The sequence below is a fragment of the Tenrec ecaudatus genome, chromosome 14, assembly GCF_050624435.1.
Source record: "Tenrec ecaudatus isolate mTenEca1 chromosome 14, mTenEca1.hap1, whole genome shotgun sequence".
In the NCBI taxonomy this organism is placed as follows: domain Eukaryota; kingdom Metazoa; phylum Chordata; class Mammalia; order Afrosoricida; family Tenrecidae; genus Tenrec; species Tenrec ecaudatus.
Genome location: NC_134543.1, coordinates 41,822,364 through 41,837,890, shown reverse-complemented (window position 1 = coordinate 41,837,890; position 15,527 = coordinate 41,822,364).

Sequence of the window (15,527 nt, the reverse complement as noted above, 5' to 3'; positions counted from 1 at the left end):
GATTTATTTTTAAAAAGTAGAAGAAAATGTTCTCAAGTTGAAGAAAAAGAAAATGTAAAAGCAGAATGATTACTGGTAGAGAAAGACATCACCCACTACCCAAGTCCTCGTGTAGCCTAAGTATAAGGAAATATAAAATACTTATATACTTTTTAAAATCATTTTATTGGGGGCTCGTATAATTTGTATCACTATCCATACATCCATCCATTGTGTCAAGCGCATAGGTGCATTTGTTGCCATCATCATTCTCAAAACATTTGCCTTCCACTTGAGCCCTTAATATCAGCTGCTCGTTTCCCCCCAACTCTCCCTATCTCATGAACCCTTCATAATTCATAAATCGTTATTATTTTGTCATATGTTACACTGTCTGACGTCTCCCCCTGCCCTATTGTCTGCTCTCCATCCCCCAGGGAGGAGGCTATATGTAGATTCTTGTAATCAGTTCCCGCTGTCTACCCCACATTCTCTCCACCCTCCAGACATCGCCACTCTCACCACTGGTCCTGGAGGAGTCATCTGTCCTCTATTCCCTGTGTTTCCAGTTGCTATCTGTGCCTATGTACATCCTCTGGTCTAGCCAGATTTATAAGGTAGAATTTGGGTCATGATAGTGGGGGGTGAGGGGAAAGTATTTAAGAACTAGAGGAAAGTTATATGTTTCTTCGTTGCTACCCTACACCCTGACTGGCTCATCTCCTCCCCACAACCCTTCAGTAAGGGGTATCCAGTTGGCTGCCAATGGGCTTTGAGTCTCCACTCTGCACTCAGACATTTACAATGATATGATTTTTTTGTTCCTTGATGCTTGATACCTGGTCCCTTCTACACCTCGTGGTCACACAGGCTGGTGTGTTTCTTCCATGTGGGCTTTGTTGCTTCTGAACTAGATGGCCACTTGTTTATCTTTAAGCCTTTAAGATCCCAGATGCTTTATCTTTTTTTTTTTAAGATTAAATTTACATTTAAACACTTGGAAGCTAAACTGTACCACAATAGGTCACAAATAAGTATTTAGTTTATAATAGTCACAGTTAAGTAGTTGAAGAAAAAGAATAACATCCAAAACACACAAAGTGATCAAGATGACTCTTTGAAGTCTGCCTTCTAAACCTACACATTACAATTAGCTGTCTGAATTTTCCTACATGGTTGGCAGATCTCTCTCTCTCTCTCTCTCTCTCTCTTTCTCTCTCTTTCTCCCTCCCTCTCTTCATTCTTTCTACTCATTCTGGTGTCTGCCCTATGAATCTTGAGAGAAAGATGCTATATCTTTTGATAGCTGGGCACCATTAGTTTTCTTCACTACATTTGCTTATGCACACGTTTGTCTTCAGTGATCATATGAGGAAGGTGGGCACCCACTGATATGATTTTTAGTTCTTTGATGTCTCATAACTGGTCCCGTCTACACCTCGTGGTCAGACAAGCTGGTGTGCTTCTTCCATGAGGGATTTTATTCTCAGCTAGGTGGGCACTTGTTTATCTTCAAGCCTTTAAGACCCCAGACACTATATCTTTTGATAGCTGGGCACCATCAGCTTTCTTCACCACATATGCTTATGCACACATTTTTCTGCAGCAAACATGTCGGGAAGGTGTGCATCCTGGAATGCCAATTTAATAGAACAACGTGTTCTTGCATTGAGTAAGTGGAGGCCCAATGTCCATCTGCTATTTTGATACTAAGCCTATAAATATATGCACATAGGTCTGTTTCCCTACACTCTTCTATAAATATATTTACATATGTACATTCTAGTCTTTAGACCCCTATAAATACTCTTTGTCACCTAGTTGTTTCCTCTATTTCCTTACACTTTCCTCTTGTCCCACTATCATGCTCAGCCTTCAATTGGGTTTCAGTAATTTCTCTCGGTTACCTTGCCCTTGCTGAATCCCTACCAGGCCTCTCACACCCTCCTTGCTACTGATTTTGGATCACTTGTTGCTCCGCTGTCCCTGGGTTGGTCAGTACCACCTCCTCACCCTCTCCTCCCCCTCTCCTGTGTTCCCCCGGAACCATTGGTCCCGTTGTTTTCTCCTCCAGACTATTCATCCAGTCTATCTTATCTAGGTAGATCTGTAGAGATAATAATATGCACCAAAAATCAAGCCATAGCAAGATAGGTGATGGGTGAGAACACAGCGATGACAACAAAAAAGGAAACCAATTACCCATAGAAGAATAAATTAATTAAAAGAAAAAAATTAAAAAAGAAAGAAAAACCTGTAAATAGATCAAGGTCTGATTTTTTATCTCTGGGCATGTCCTTCAGTCAGGTCCCATGGGGTACCATGCTTTGGCCCCAGAGACTGTCTTTTGTATTCCCGCAGGGGCTCCCGGCTCTGCTCCCACAGTCGCTCGGCTGCACGCTTTTAGTGGTTTGCCTCGGTGTCACAGGGTCAGTCTGGTCCAGTCCCAACACTGAGTCTCCAGTGTTGTCCCCCTTAGGGCCCTGGGCCATCAAGGGACGGCGTGTCTTATAGTGGGATCAGCCATATTGTCCACTCTGTCCATTGGCTGTTCAGAGCAGGGATATCGTCCTCCAGGCCTGATGGGCCAGGATGTGCTCCACTCTCTCTTCCTCCCCCTTCATTTGCTCCCATTTGCTCTGATCAGACATGCCCCTCTCCCCTAGCTGCAGCTTCAATGCCATCCTCTCAAGTAAATTCTTCTGGGGTGAGGGGCAGTTATCCACATAGCTGGTATGGGGGCTGAGCCCTCAGGCCCCTCCACTGGCTCCCCACTCATTGCCGGCACACTGCATTCGTCTGGCACTGGCTTTATATCTGGTCCCTCTTTCCCTGTGGAGACACAAACAATACCCTCCTCCTCTTGGGTGAGTCAGCGCCCTATTCCCCTATCACACATCTTTTTGTTTTGTTTTTCTTTCCCCTTTCTCCCTCTATCCCCTTTTTAGTTGGCTACCATATGTACCCCTGGATTTGGTCTGGCCCCTGCCATACTACTTGGAGCTCATCCCTGGAGTGTTTGTATACAGTAGCTTTTTCCCTGTGCCCCTTTTGCACTTACCTTGCTGTTCTCTTTTATATATATTTATAAACTTACCTCAGCGGACTCATGTTACACTTGTCCTTCTGTGCTTGGCTTACTTCACTTAGCATGATTTCCTCCAGTTCTTCCCATGCGGCAATATGCTTCATGTGTTCATCACTGCTTTTTAGCAATGCATAGTACTCCATTGTATGTATGTACCACAGTTTTTTAATCCATTCGTCTGTTGATGGGAATTTGAGTTGTTTCCAACTCCTTGTGAGTGTGAACTGCTTATATACATTTAAAATACAGTTCCTCTGTTCATTTCAGTTGTTTTATGCAATTTTATTTCTGACACAGAAAGTGATGTCTCCTAGTGTCTATCAAGAGATGAATTAAAGCTCTGATTAATGAAAACATGTTTTATATTTATATGTCAAACTTAATCTTTGGTATGAATAAGGGAGAAGCGTTAATCTCTGACAGAAGAGGAAGTCTCCTTGGGGAAAGGAAAAGGGCCTTGGTGTTCAATGAAGTGTAATTCTAGCACTCAGGATCATTTTCCATTTCTAGGACCAACTTCTAGATATGCCTAATGTTTAATTTATGTCAGTTTGAATCCCAGTCAGGAAGGGGGAAAAACAGTATGCATTTATGATTTTAGTTCCAGAATGCATTGATTCTCATTATAAAGCATCCATATCTTTCCATGGCAGTTAATGTGCTCATAAAAAGGCCAAGGCAAAAGATAGACAGATCACAAAGGAAGGCAGAGCTGCACAGCCAAATGACCAGCCTACCACCCCAGTCACAGCAACAGGAGCTGAGTGCCCAGCCTCTCCCTGACCAATGCAACACGCACACTGCACAGCGCCTCTCGTTCCTCATGTGAGTGTGGGAGAAAGATGAGGCTTACTGCTCCCACGAATATCGACGGTCTTGGAAACTCACATGGGCAGTTCGACTCCATCCAAAGGTCTCTAGGAGTCAAAATGGACTCAATCGAGTTTGGTTTATTGTTTTAATATTAAGAGTTCTTGCATCCTGAAATGTAATATCTATGCTACCTTATTGTTACAATTTGAAGTCCCCCAAAGATAAAACTTGTGGAAAATCGATGGCAAAGCCTAGTGTACAGCAATGTAGACAGAAACTGGCTTCTGTGAAGAAGGATGTGACATCAGGATTGAAGGAAGGCTTATTAGCAACCTGTGATGCTCAGATGACACACCTGGCTTGCTGAAAGTGAGGAGGGTTTCAAGTACTTGCTGATGAAGATCAAGGATTTCAGCCTTCAGTATAGATTACAACGCAATATAAATAAGACCCAAATCCTCACAACTAGACCATCATGATAAATGGAGAAAAGATTGAAGTTGTCAAATATTTTGTCTTGCTTGGATCCTCAATCAGTGCTCATGGAAGTAGCAGTCAAGAGATCAAACAACACACAGCATTAGGTAAATCTGCTGCACAAGACCTCTTCAAATTGTTGGAAAGCACTTCATTTAGTAATCACGTTCCTTACATCTCTCTATTATGGATAAAGGGAACTCACCAGAGGCCTATTTCCTCTGTAAACCCCACAAATGCATCTTGGGGCTCCCACTGTCACCCACAGCCTTCTGCAAACCAGATTCTCACAATTTAGGCTCTGATACTACTCCCTCCTTTGACTTCTGATGATATGGTTTACAATCACTCAATGACTGATGTTGGTGCGCTTCTTCCATGTGGACTTAGTTGGCATCTCACTTAGATGACTGCTTGTTTGGAAACAAGGCTTAAGACTCCAGATGCTACTTTATCTTATAGACAAGCAACATCTCATTTCTTCACCACATTTTGCTAGCGCACCCATATCTTCTGTATTCCTTTCCTGAGGGTGAGTATTGAGCAGGGCCATGGTGTAGGAAGTAATTGTTCTTAAATTGGAGCTAGGATGTAGTGGGAGCCCAAAATCCATTCCTAGATCTTTGTTTGTTTGTTTGTTTGATCTGCCTTTGGTTCCCTTTCAAAGCCTCCTTGTTAATTTATGGTAAAGAGTCTTATCGATCATCCCCCTGGGTCATAACAATCTTCTGTTAATTTTGTCTTTGATTAGCCCCTGGTACTAATTTTTTAAAGCCATGTTGAGAGAGAGAGATTGGGCCAATGTAGACTAACTCCCTATCAGAGTATCTGAATTATTCACTTGTACAGAATCAATCCTTTCCTGGCTGGACCTATGTACACAAACAATGAAGGTTAATTGTCAGGAAGAATTTTCAATAATAATCACTGAGAACATCTGTCGCAGGTTTGCTGGAATCACGCATATCTGAAAGCAGCCTAGAGGGCGTTGATGTAGCAAGACCGTGGTGTCCATCTACGAAAGGTTCAGCAGTCTTGGTCCAGCTGTTTTCCTCTTCCTCGGACACCATGAATTTCCCATCCTAAGTCCTCAGTTACATGTGTGTCTGAGATAAAGTCTAGTTCACCCATGAGATTTCCCATATTGGATCTCACTGGTGCAGTCTCTGGAGAATGCCATGGTCCTGGAAGATCCAGTATTCAATGTCCTAGTGTTCCACAGGGATGCACCAGCCTGGGTCCCAGGCTGCACCCAGAAGCCCCGTGAATGTGTCCCATGTGGTGCAGACCACCAGGGACGCTCTCTCCCCAGAGTCCCAAAAGCATTTTCAAGTCATTCTCCCTCCACCCCCAGTTGGAGGTCGGTCCTCCTGGTTTTCCTACCAACCAAGCAGAGTGCATTGGAGAGATCACTCTAGAAGATCAAACGAATAAACCCAGCTGCCATGGTTAAAACTTTGGCAGTTGATCCCCCCCTATGATCCTCAGTGGGCCTGATCTGGTTTTCAACATTTTCTGTATTCTTGTTGTTGCTGTTGTTATTGTTGTTTGTTTGTTTATATTGGGGTTTATCTCAGATGTGTATGTCATTGGGGTCACCTTGAATTGTTGTTATGTTTTTCAGTATATGAAACCCAGGATCGATGAAGCTATAGCAGTGGTTCTCAACCTTCATGCCACGACCCTTTAATACAGGTGGAAACCCCAACCAAAATGTGGGTTGCAACAAAAACATTCTTTTCAATGCTACTTCATCACTGTAATTTTGCTTCACTGTTATGAATCAGGAGACCCCTGTGAAAGGGTCGTTCAACCATCAAGGGATCGCGACCCACAGGTTGAAAACCGCTGCCCTAGAGCCAGCACCCTGAATTTGGACTTCGAGTCTCCTAAACTGTGAGAACATTAATTTCTGCTTCTTCGAGGTGTCCATTTGTTGTATCTCTGTCAAAGCAGCACTGGATGACTAAGACCGGAGACGACATTGAAATCAGGAAGGGAGAAGCATAAAGGAGGCGGACAACAAGGGGATGTAACTATGGAGAGCCGATCCACGGAGAGTGCAGACCGAATCAGAGCCAGTTAAACACACAAGGCTTCGCGCTCAGAGGAGCGCAGTTGGAAGGTAAATGCCCCTGAAGGAAATGGGTCAGGTGTAGAAAATGGCAAGGATCTCAGGCTCAGGGGAAACATTTTCAAAGGCCTTGGACATTTCAGATAGAGTTAGGAATAAATTTGATAAAATCTTCATGATGAATGTTTCTTCAGTTATTTCCTTGGACAATTAAAGAGTATGAAGTTGTCAGTTTGAAAGAAAAAAAAACCTTGATTTACCTTTAAGAGGAAACGTAAAAAATGATAATACTAACCTGTCAGAGAAGCAGGAAAGTCTAGCAAAATTAGAGCACTAGGAATACATTGTCTGCCACGTATGTAATTTAAACTTTTCTATTAAGTACATTTTTTAAAAGAAAGAAGAAACAGGAAATGTCAGTTTTAATAATGTCGCATTCAAGTCAGTATATCCAAAAATGTATCATTCTAGCATATAATCAATGTTTTTTTTAAATCCAATATATCTTACATTCTCTTCAAAAGGATTCAAAATACATTTATAACACATCACAATCCACATTAGCTATTATTTCAAGATCTCAATAGCCTTCTGTGGCTGGTGGCCACCATATTGCACCTTACAGGGCAGTTCAGGTGTAAAAGGCCTGACAACCACGGAACAATGAGCACCCCTGGTGGCCAAACTGGGTATAACAGAGCAGTGAAATCAATGGGAACTCACAGCTCTGGTTTTTAATAACATGAGCATATTCAGGTAAAATGATATGACCGTTACGATTAGCATTAAAATAATTTATCAAAAATCAGAAAGATAAATGAAATAAATTTCTTAAGATAATGAAAATAGCCAAAGCGGAAAAACTCATAATAAAATCTTCTTGTCTAGTTTCTACCTTTGTGTGCTTGGAAATTTTAGGATAATAAAGCAAAAGCTTTGTTTAAAATATAAAGAATAATTATTCCAATAGTTCTTCTAGTTACTTTTTATCAAACAATTGACTTAAACTTTTAGATTATTACTTTAATCCTTTGGTCAGGGCTCTGTTAAATATAAAGTAGTTTAATAAAAAGTGATAAAAAATAATAAACTTTAGAATTTTAAGGAATTTTACTATGAGGATTTTCTAACATTTTCTAAATTTACTATACAGATTTCCAAATCTTCTGTACATTAAGACAATTGTTGAATCAATTGCAAATTCCAAAATGATAACAGCTCTATCAGGATGGGCATGGAGTGAGCTTCCTGATCTCTTAGATCAAACAGGAAATTCAAAGAAATGTGAAGTTCTAGAAAGCATGTATCATATCAGAGTCTCTGGTGCACAAGTGAAGCAATGCTTGGGAGAAAAGACACGACCTTAGAACAAATCATTACCACCCAAAACTAAATTAAGTATGCAGCCTAAAATCATTTCAAGAAATAAACCAAGGGAAAGCAGTGGGAAGAAATTAAGACAAAAGCAGAAAACATATTTCAATTTAATACCAATAGATTCTGTAACAAAATCGCAAGTCTGTTTCTTTGGAGGGAAAAAAATAATAAAATAGAAAAACCAGAGGAAAAAAGAAAGCACAGATAGACAAACTAGGAAGTGATGAGGGAGAGATCACCACATACAAAGAAAAAACTGTCTTAGAAAATAAAAAACATTCAGAAAAATAAGGTATCAAAAAGTTTTCAGGCATAGAAAACATTCAAATACCTGTGACAGGCCTCCTTCCGTATACTTGTCATGTGACAAGCATGTGCTTTCTGATGGGATACGTATGTTTGGCATGTGCTTTCTGCAGCACTCATGTGCTTATAATGAGCTTGGGGTGGGTTTAGAATGTGTTGGGCTATGCAAATATGGTTTGATGTATGCACACATCAGCTTGGCATGTGGCATGTGTGATGTGTATGAACTGTGGTGTGTATGGTTATCATATGACATACCTTAGTAACTTCTTGGTATGTGAACCTCAGTGTGGCTAGCACATGATTTTGATATGGCTTGGTAAACATGCATAAGCATGTGAAATGTCTGCGAGATGCCTGTCACATGTCTGTGGAACATTTATGCTAAATGTTTGCTAAGGATTATAATCAGTGGCAATTTGCTAAATGTGTGCTATGTGAGTATAACTGTGTGACATCCCTATGATATAGACAGGCTATTAATATTGTTAGAATAGAATTAATGTTATTTAAGTGTATGGCTATTCAATTAATATTGTTCTATTAGAATGCAGACATCAATGGACAAACTTTCTAAGAAGGCGCCTTTGATGAAAGTGGTTAGCTTGCACTTCATGCTCTCCACTCACCTCTCCTTCCAGCTCAGCCATTCTCCCACATTCAAAATTCTTCCACATCACATTGCCCATTTCCAGTATTATTCCATTGGGAAGAAGAGGTAAGATCAAGGGTGATCTTATAATAATTCTGTGCCACCACTTGCATGGAGTGGAAGGGGATCAGGGTGTTCTGTAGAGGCAACTATATAAACATGCTTCAAGACCCAGGATCCTGTTGCTTACTCTGAGATTCTCATCACTAACCTAATAAACTGAACATCTATTAGACACCTAGGTGACAATGTACCTCATTTATTTTCCAGAAACAGTTGACAGTGATGGAAAACAATGACAGAGGGTGTCTGCTAATCTTAGGACAGCACCTCAGAAAGGGAAGGCTGCTCCAGTGAATAATGGAGCCTTCGCCACCGGCCAGAGAACCAAGTCACTTCCCAGCCGTGGCTACCAGCTCTGGGGGAGCAGTACAGAGTTGGAAGCCTGGATAAAGGGAATGAATTGTATTGAGGCTTTGCATGCTTTCCCAAGCAGTACTGCCCACCAGACCACCACCACCACCCCGACCCCAGGCTCTTTTGTAAAAACACAGTAGATCTCAGCCTGTGAGTTCTTTATCTTAAAGATGGGGCTAGGGCAGCAGTTCTCAACCTGTGGGTTGTGACCCCTTTGGGCATAAAACGACCCTTTCACAGGGATTGCCCCATTCATAACAATAGCAAAATTATAGTTATGAAGTAGCAACGAAAGTAATTTTATGGTTGGGGGGTCACCGCAACATGAGGGACTGTATTAGAGGGTCGCAGCATTAGTCACGCCTTCCCTGCAAATTGATACAATATAGAAATTACCTATGGTCTTGGGCAGTCAAGTCCTTTCGAACTCAGGGAGTACCAAGTAGACTTGCTCCACAGGGTTTTCTTAGCTGTAATCTTGTTGAAAGTTGACATCCATCCCTTTTGCCTCCAAGGTGCCACTGGGTGAGTTCAAGTCACCAACCCACCATGGGACCTGAGAGACTGAATTAGCATGACTAACTTCTGAATCAACCTCAGTAAGACAGTCCACATGGCAGCTGGACCAATGTGCTCAAACCCGCTGCTATTATGCGGGTGGCACAGAACCAAGAAGGAGCTTTGGGGCCACAAGTGAGCTCAGTACGGGGCTCTTAACCGAAAGGCCAGCAGTTCAAATCCACCAGGTCCATTGGAGAAAGAGGAGACAGTCTGCCTCATAAAGATCTACAGCCTCGGAAATCCTGTACAGCAACGGGTCAGAATGGGCTTGATGGCGGTAGATCTTTGAAAAGGCCACACACGGTGCTGCTCGTGTTGGAATGGACGTCAAGATATCCTACAGCAACACGACAAGGACAATTAAGAAAGTTAAAGGCTACTTGATACCTTTGGTTCCCTAACCATAAATGCCAACCTCTTCGTTTCCTTGTTTGTAGAAATACCAATTTACCCCATTGATAAAGAACTTGATGAAATCTGAACAATGCCAGGAAGAGAAATTTTAACAAATTTTTGTGTTTGTTTTTGTTATTAAGAGGAATGAATAATTAGTATCAGGCTTCAGCTACTGGCCCTGCAGTGGTGCCCATGGAGAACAGTGGTTTTCAATTAAAAACAACAACAACAAAATCCTAACTCACTGCCATTTGGTAACTTCCAAATCACAGTAACCTTATAGGACAGAGTTGAACTGCTCCATAGGGGTTTGAGACAGTATCATCCTTCCTCAGAGTGGCAGGTGGATTTGAACCACAGAATGTGAGGTTCTCAGTTCATTGCACTATCCAGACTCCTTTCAAGGAGAGAATATTGAAGTCTTTATAAGGTATGAATAGTGTCAGGTTATCCAATAAACAAGGTAAACTCAAGCTTGTTGTATTTGCCAATCTGTAATGAACAACTTCACATTCTTGTCACCACATCAATGATTCTGCTTCTATGAATGGCTTTCAGTCTCTCTCCCAACACCACAGCACCGTTCTACAGAATCAAACCCTCTTTTCAAACTTATGACAGGATGTAGTAGGAAGTAAAGTAAGCCTTGTAAGAATGCCACAAAATGCTACTTTGTTTCTATCTGTGTGCTCGTGACAGTAAACAAGTACCAATAAATTCATGCTTACTCTTTCCTACTAGTCATCCACTCCTCCGAGTGTGAAAATAGCAAGACAGAACAGAGTGAAAATTCAGCCAACCTCAAAAAGATCTTAGGGAAAAGCCATATTCATCTGTTTCACATATCCTTTTGTATTGATGAAGCAACACATAAAGTTGAAATGTTGTGTTACTAAAAAAAGGTGCTCCTCCCAGCTGGACACACCCTGATGTGAGGAGCACGGCCAAGATTCCAGCCCCTCATTCCTCAAACGGGCCCCCGCGGACAGTAGACCTTCTCTTCAGTCGCACCTGGAAGAGCTGGACGCTCTGGTGACTTCATAGAGGACCGAGCATTGTTCGGGGGAGGGCTGGAGTTCAAGGCAATCAGGGCGTTTCCAATCAGGGCGTTTCCTTTGGTCCTCTCGGGCAAAGCGAACAAGCTCCTCCTTAAACCCCGTAGGAAATAAAAGGTGGACTGAAGTGGACCGTGCATCCCTGGCTGATCACACCCTTTTCCTCTCAGAAAGAACATTTCCATGTGAACGCAAGCTACGAAATCTGAGAACTTGCAAAATAAGTGTTTTGGCAAAAATAGGAACTTGCTTTGTTTTCTTCCCAAACTTCTTAGCAGTTGTTGTTCTCCTTCTCCTCCTCTTCTCCTCCTCCTCCTCCTCCTCCTCCTCCTCCTCCTCCTCCTCCTCCTCCTCCTCCTCCTCCTCCTCTTCTCCTTCTCCTTCTTCTTCTATCTTTGACCAAGATGAAGATAAGCTGGACAGATGCACCATTTAGAAACCAAATTCAGCACAGAAATGTTTCTTTTTTTCTTTTCTGGGAATAACATCTGGTTCTGACTTTTCCTCCTTGGAGATTCAGTGGCTGTGGACATCGCTGGCTGCCTGGCTTGTTTTCAGCAGCTGGGGAGCTGCATCCCAAGTTTTGGCATAAGCTACAGCTGCTCAACATCTGCGTTTGTCTTCCGACATCCTCCCCCTGCCCCGCTCTACCCACCCCCCTCCCGGCTCCTCGTACGTGAGACAGACCCCAAAAGCGACAGAGTAAGATTTGGAAAGAGACAAGATGGTGTCAGCTCACTGGTCAGAGGCCCTCTGCCGCCAAGGGAGGTGACACCTGGCTATGTGGTGACTGGCGTTCACTTCGGTCGGGAACTGTGAAAATCAAATAAACTATGAGTTTCTGTTCTCAGGAAAGAGAACATGAAAAATATTTTTGGAGCATGCGACCTTTTCCGTCTATGAAACCTAAAGATAAAGAATGAGAAAATGAAGCTACGAAGATACTAAGAGCAGAAGGGCACCGTCTCCAAGCATTCCAGAAACGCTTTTAAATTGGTAATTCGTTGAAAACAATGAATACATTTTTCCAATTGATAGCTTCTCATTAACTAAACAATAGAAAAAGAAAGAAGTAATATATGTTCTAAAAGAGAGCAATATTTATGCCACCTAAACTTTAGCCCATTTTTGAGATTTCCTTCTAGAAAGTGAAATTTCCTTCCCTATATTTAAAATGCTGGTGTCTTTCCCCCTACGTTTCTGCACCTATAAAACGTGTTTTAATTTTTATGTTAAAAATTAATATAAATTATGGACAAACAGAAAGAAGAAAAAGCTAAAGTGAGCCCCACGGTCCGTGGTTCGGGGAAAGTCAGAGAAGAACATCAACAGCAGAGGTGTTGAAGCTGGAAGGACATTTAGAGGACATGTGTTCCTTGGTACTCGAAACCTCCCTGCTATCGGCTCAATGCTGACTCACAGCAACCACCTGTGTGCTTCTGGGACTGTAACTGTTTGCAGGAGTAGAAATTCCAGCCTTTCTGCAGGAGCTTCGGTGGTTCCAAACTGTCAGCCATGCAGCTCGCAGCCCAACTCGTCACCACTACACCACCAGGGCTCCACTACTGTTAAAAATAACAATCACTAATTTAGGAAATCCCTTGCCCTAACCAGACATCTCTGGAGATGGTGTTGGGTAGGCTTCTAACCCCAAGGTCGACAGTTTACTACCCACCAGTAAGAAGATGAGGCTATCTGTCGTACACAGGGCGGCTATATTCAGAATCAACTCAATGTCAATGGGTTAGGTTGGTTTGGGTTTTTGGTTTTAAACAGAGGGAAAAAGTTCTGGTCAGTCGTAGAGTCTAACAATGTCAGATAATAGTGTTCTCGTTTTACAAATCAAAACACTGAGTTCTCAATGACTCTTCCAAGTTGTATAATTAATAACTGAGCTCAATACATCGAGCTCCATAACTTTTGTTTCTAACAACTGAGTTAAACAGGATGGATGGATGGTTGGACGGATGGATGGATCATTTTTGCTACACTTTGGTTCTGCTTGTTGGACAAGTATCACCTTAAACTCTGTTAGGGGCACACTTAGGTGTAGGAACAATATACACAGTTATATAAATCTTACCCAAAGATGTCTAGCTCCAGAGTTCCCCTTGTGCTTTTAATTCATTATAAAATCATTCTACAGTAGAAATGATATCCTGGGGCTATTGTTACTAGGTGTTATTGACTTGGTTCTGACTCATAGCAGTCCTATGCACAACAGAATGAAGAAGCTACGCAGTTTGGTACCTTTCATAGTCCTTGCTATGCTTGAGCCCATTGTTTCAGCCACAGTATTAAGTCATCTCATCAAGGGTCTTCACTGACCCTCTACCAAGAATGGTGTCTTTTCTCCATGAACTGGTACCTCCTGATGCACGTCCAAAGTACAGAAGACAATGTCTTGCCATCCTGCCATCTAAGGAGCACTCTAGGTGCAGTTGTTCCAAAGCAAATCCGTTCCTTCTTCTGAAAGTTCATGGTACATTTAGTATTCTTAGTAAAGACCGTTAGTCCAAGACATCAATTCTTCTTCAATCTTCCTCTGGCGTTGTCTAGCTTTCACCTACATATGAGGCCATTGAAACTCCCTTGGCTTGGGTTAGGCATACCTTAGTCCTCCAAGTGACATTTTTGATCTTTCACATTTTAGAGGTCTGTTGCAGCTGATTTGCCCAGTACAGCATGTCATTTGATTTCTTGGCTGCTCCTTTAATTGGCATTCTTTATAGCTTTAATTTATATGAAAAAACAAGTCCTTTACAACTGCAATCTTTCCTCTGTTTATCAGGATGTTGCTTATTGATCCAGTTGAAGAGTTTTGTTTTCTTTATGTTGAGGTAACCCAGACTGAAGGTGGTGGTCTTCAATCTTCTCAGTAAGTGCTTCAAGTCCTTTTTGCTTTAAGCAAGCGAAGCTGTCTAATCTGCATCCTGAAGGTGGTTCATGAGTCTTCATCTGGTCATGGTGCTGTGTTCTTCATATGGGCCAGCTCCTAGATGGTTGGCTCAACGTACCGGCTGAATAATTATGGACGACCTTCACATATACTTTCCCTGATCTTATTCTGTCAAAGAGGCTGTCCCTTGTTCGAGGTACAGGTCCCACATAAACACAACTAAGTATCCCAGAATCCCCATTCTTTGAAACATTGCTCATTTATCACACATACCCAAGTGCTTTTGCATAGTCAGTAAAACACAAGGAAATGTCTTCATGAGATTCCCTGCTTCCAGCCACGGTCCATCTAACATCAATAATGACACCTCTTGTTCCACGTCCTCTTTGAATATCATTTGATTGTCTGGAAGGCCTCTGTTGATATATGGCTGCAACCATTTTTAAATTATCACCAGCAAAATTTTAGTTGTGCATGATCTAATATTATTTAATAATTTTCACATTCTATTCCAACCTCTTTCCTTGGAATGGGCACAACTTAGAACCTCTTCCAGATGGTGGTCTGGGAAGCTGTCTTCTAAATTCCTTGGCATAAATGAATGAGCACTTCGAGCCCTGGATCTGCTTGTTGAAGTATTTCCATTGGTCCTCATTCCATTAACTCCTAGTCTTGTTCTGCATCGGTGCCGTCAGTGCAGCTCGAACTCCTCCCTTCACACGCTGCCTCCTGAGGTGGTTGCACGTGGACCGATTCATTTGGGCACAGGGACTCTCTATATTCCGTGCAGACATCATATTTGATGTCTCCTGCATAGTTCAATATTTGACCATGCAGAGGTTCATTTGTTGTCTTCAGTTATTTCAGCTAGAGAAATGCTGAGCATGTTCCTCCCTTCTGGCTGTTCTGACTCCAGGTCTGTGCTCATTTCATTGTAATATTTTGTCTTCTCTCTGTCGCCTTCGAAATCTTTGTTCAGCTCTTCTACTTCATCGTGTCTTCCACTCACATATACGACTATATGAGTAACATGAAAAAGACTAGGAATGTTTCAGTCATCGGTGTTCCATGTGTCAACTCTATTCTTAACCTGTTCTCTTGACTCAGGACTCCTTAAACTCAAGGTCACACTTTGAGTCTCACGGACATGTTTTAATTTTCTTCAGCTTCAACTTGATCTTGCCTGTTCTGTTGTTGGCTGCCAGCCTTGTTCTGACTGGTAATGGTGAGCTTCTCCAACATCTTCCTTCACAGAATTAGTCTATCTCTATCTTGTTGGGTCCATATGTACAGTCATAATTTATATTGTTTTTAAAAAGCCATTTGTAATAAATAAGTTGTTGGTCTTGGAAACGTCTATCATTGGATCTCTGGCGTCATTTCTATCACCAAGACCATGTTTTCCAACAACCAATCCCTCTTATTTCCAACTT